The sequence below is a fragment of the Octopus sinensis genome, linkage group LG7 (genome assembly GCF_006345805.1).
Source record: "Octopus sinensis linkage group LG7, ASM634580v1, whole genome shotgun sequence".
NCBI classification, from domain to species: domain Eukaryota; kingdom Metazoa; phylum Mollusca; class Cephalopoda; order Octopoda; family Octopodidae; genus Octopus; species Octopus sinensis.
In genome coordinates, this window is record NC_043003.1 from 92236702 (window position 1) to 92241701 (window position 5000).

Genomic DNA, 5000 nt, shown 5'->3' on the forward strand with positions numbered 1-5000 from the left:
ATGAAGGGTGAAATTAATTAATTTGGATAATTATCATTACACCTAGTAGTCTTCGGCATGCTAAAAGCCTCATTCGAGGAAAATTTAAGTAATACTAGCAATAAAGGGTTTAGCAACGAATTGACTACCACATACCGAATTTAGAAATAGCAGTCAAAGAGTATAGCTATTTCTTCTACTAAAAAGGGAGATCTCAGTAAAAAACGATTGGAAGGCAATTGCTGTTTTATACTGAGATCTCCCTTTTTAGTAGAAGAATAGCTATAACTCTTTGACTGCTATTTCTAAATTCGGTATGTGGTAAGGCAATTCGTTGCTAACCCCTTATTGCTTAGTATTATATATATATATTATATATATTATATTATATATATTATATTATATACATATATATATATAATGAAACTGGACCTCTTACTGTCAAGTGTCCCATGATGAACCAACTTCCTCTGTTGTTAATTCTGTAGATGACCTCAAAAACAAAGTCTTTCCCAACTTCACAAAACTACCAAAATCACAATTGGCTGTGTGAAAGAGCAATATTAGCTCCAAAATACGTCGCTGTTAACAAAATTAATCAACAGCTAATGCATTCTCTTCCAGGCACTATACACACTTACAAGTCTCTTGATACAATTCCAGATATAAATGAAGTTGTGAACTATCCTCTTGAATTTCTCAATTCACTGGAGCCTCCTGGACTACCTCCACACATATTAGTACTTAAAGTTGGAACTCCTGTAATGCTACTCCGCAATCTTGAATCACCAAGACTTTGCAATGGAACACGGCTGGTGATAAAGAAAATGATGTCACACGTTATCGAGGCGATCATTCTTTCTGAATATGGAAAAGGTGATGACGTCTTTATTCCAAGATTTCCTCTTACTCCATCAGGAGCAGAAATTCCATTTACATTCAGAAGACTGCAATTCCCCCTTCGTGTCAGCTTTGCCATGTCCATTAACAAATCTCAGGGTCAAACCCTCTCTTTAGCTGGTCTTCTCTTGGAAGAGCCCTGCTTCTCGCATGGGCAACTGTATGTTGGCTGCTCAAGGGTAGGAACCAAAAGAAACCTTTTTGTATATGCTCCACAAGGAAAAACAAGGCACAGTGTTTGCAACGAGGTGTTATAATCTCAACAGCCAGGAGGTATATACATGATCCCATTTTTTTTTAACAAACTTCATTTACTTTCATGTATTTATATTATATACATATATATATATATATGTGTGTGTGTGTGTGTGTGTGTGTGTGTGTGTGTATCCATATATATAACAGAAAAGTCTAATTCTTATTGAATGTAACCGGGCAACGCCGGTATCTCTGCTAGTATATATATATATATATATATATATATATATATATATATATATATAGAATAGAAATATTAAAATTACTAAGTCTCTCTAAAGGAGATTACGCAGCGTTACTGGATATTAATAGTTATCGCCATACTAATATGGCAGTCTAAATATAAGACAAAAGCTGTCGCTGATTAGCTCCAATGGACGCAGGTTCGTGTGTCATATAGCTAGCTAGAGGCGGTAGCCTCTTGGAGCTAATCAGCGACAGCTTTTGTCTTATATTGAGACTGCCATATTAGTATGGCGATAAACTATTATATATATATATATATATATATATATATAGATAGATATAGATATAGATATAGATATAGATATATATACATATACATACATATATATATATATATATATATATATATATATAATATAATATATATATATATTATATATATATATATATATAATATATAATATATATATATAATACTATATTTACTACATACATTATATATATGTAATACTTACAATATCTAATAATAAAATGATGTAGCGTGAAACGATCGTATCAAATTCCCGAAGATATTCTTGTTGCTTATTTTGATTATATATATATATATATATATATCTATATCTATATATAAAACTGAGAATGTGTGTCTGTCTGTCTGTCTGTGTGTTTCCCTAAAACTTGCGAACTACACAACTAATTTTATACATGCCTTACTTAGGGTCCGGGGAGTGTCATCGGCAATAAATTTGAACTTTTTGCCTAGGGCGAGCCCACAGCAATATCATATCTTCTCCACTCTGATTCTCTAAAACTTGAGAACTACACAACCAATTTCATTCAAATTTTACACATGCCTTACTTAGGGTCCATGTAGTTTCATGGGCAAAAAAATGTTCAACTTCTTGTCTAGGGCGAGCCCATAGCAATATCATATCTTCTCCACTATTTCAGTATTACGTGTAAAAGTGAAACAAAAACATTTCTCTTTTATATCAGATACTTTCACTTAACAATAAAAATTAGAGATAATAATAACAATTGAATTATATGTAGTAAGTAATAATTAAAGTCAAACTAAATTAAATCGTAACATAACAATTAAAAGTAAAAATAGCAATTGGTATAAAATTGCATCAATGACTCGAACTTGAATAAGTGGTTTCACATGAATGGGAATAAATTGAAAATAAAATTAGTGTGCAGAAATGGAATAGTCCAGATGGAGCTGTGCACATACCTTTTACCACGGCTTTTACATTAGATTATCTGCTAATTAGCTAGCATTAAGTATCTATATGAAGTTTGGCTGTATGTAATGTCTGTTTTCTCGAACAGCCGCTTCTACTGAGTACTGCTGTTGGTTTATTTATCATACATAAAAGACTATAGCTTCAACTGCGTACTGCTTTTTGATTCACCGTAAGGTTTGTTGTTATTATAACTGTTTAACTATTGTTATCACGTTTGTTGATTCCTCATAAGGGAAACGTTGTTGTGTTGCATTTGTTAAATAATTGTAAACTGTAACCCTCCCCCTTTAGGAGAAGGAGCTTTGGCTATTGTTTAAAAATTGAATTGTGTCCCTGTTTGGGGAAATCGACAATATTTTCACCGTTTATACAGAAGCATTTTTGTTAAAATACCTTCGAAAGTCCAAAAATGAATTTCGCTGCAGCCGTCGGCGGGCGCGAACTCATTAAAATTAAAATGGAAGAAATACAAACCTATTTTGGATTGATCACCAACAAAGACGATGAATCTAGGATAACACCACCAAACGAAATAAAAACTATAATTAAAGAAAAGACTATTGTCTATAAAGTATACAATGTAGAGAAAAAAAAAAGATTTGAACACCTGGAGGAAAGCACCATCGAAAAGTGTCTTGGTGCGACTATGAAAGATATCTAACCAGAGGCGGTAAATTCGCCACAATAGAAGCAAGGTTCGAGTCAACGGAGCGTGCAAGGGAGTACTCGACTCGAACCTGGCAAAGTGGAAATATTTTATTTTTATCTTTATATCAGGGACGTAGGACGTCCCGGATAAAAATTTAAAGTGCCCCCCCCCCCCAGAAGTAGAGGTAGGCTGGATTGTAGCTACTCTTCTATACAAGAGGGAGGACAAGATACAATTGATCGAAATTGCAAGAGACGGGCCTACAATTCCAGCCTGTTATATATTTTGAGTATTGTTATCACTAGCGATATCAAGATATAACTTTGTATTTTGTATTTTATGTGTAGATGTATATATATAGATGCACATGTAATATGTACACATATATACACACATATACATGCACTAACACTAATGCTAGTATATATATATATATATATATATATATATATATATATATATATATATATATATATATATATATGAGGATGACTTTCGTCCCAAAGAACACGATGGCTATTCACCAAAGAGAAAGCGTCAACTAGAAGGAAAGTACCAATAAATAGACCGTGCTCTCTCGATTGGTTTCAATTTATTCGCTTGAGAAACGTCCCCGTCAACGGCTCGATCCTAATGCACAAAGCTAACACCATTTGTGAAGCAACTGGACACGATTTTAAGGCATCCGAAGGTTGGTTTTACCATTGGCAAAAATGATATGGAATCTTTTTTACACATCTAAAAGGTAAGCTTGTGGTTCACTAGTTCACATTTTTCTCTTTAGAGAACACAAACTAAACATTTCATACATTACAGGTGATGCAGCTGAGGCTGACGTTGATGGAAACCATCAATTTCGTGAGACAACCATGCAGCTTCTGTTGAAATCATATCAGCCACAGAACATTTAGAAAGCCGATGAAACTGGGATCTACTTTCGTGCATCACCAGGGAATACAAATGTCAACGAGAGTTACAAGTAAACTGTGAGGGGCTTTAAGACGGCAAAGGACCGTGAGACCTTCATGGTAGCCTGCAACATGAATGGAGACAAAATAAGAGTTGCTCTTAATCGGAAAGATGCTTCAAAAATGTCAAAACGCTTCCGATTCAGTACAACTTTTCAACCAATGCTTGGATGACAGAAAAAATCTATGGAAGATGGCTCAGATCTTGGGATCGTCGTTTGCAGGAATCTGGATGATAAGTGGTGGTCCTACTTGACAATTGCTTTTCTCATGTAGTCATCGATGATCTCAAGAATATCACTTTAAAATTTCTTCCTGCTAACAACGTCGGTGCTGCAGCCCTGTGACATTGGGATAATCAAGACCTTAAAAGCCTTCTTCAGACATGAAATGCGCGAGATCAATGATGTTATGGAAGACACTGAACGTGACAATTTTACTCAAGAATTTGCAAAGCGGATCACCATTTTGCATGCCATATACATGTTAAGCGTAGCTTGGAAGAAGTTCTCTAGCCAGACAATCAAACATTATTGGACCAAACCTGGTTTTGTTTCGGCCGAATAATCAAATGAAGCCATAAATGTTAACAAAGATTTGATCCTGCCTTAACCGCCTACTGGAATGACCAAAATCCAGTTCGAGAACTGGTTGTCTGTGGATGATAGTGCTGTTTTTGCTCCAGAGAGCATCATTGGAGAAGAAAAACTAGACGAGATGATTCATGACATTCGGCAACCTGAGAAAGAAATCGAAGCAGATGAAGATGGTGATTCCGACGTTGATGTTGATGAAAGAGTTCTGGAGCCT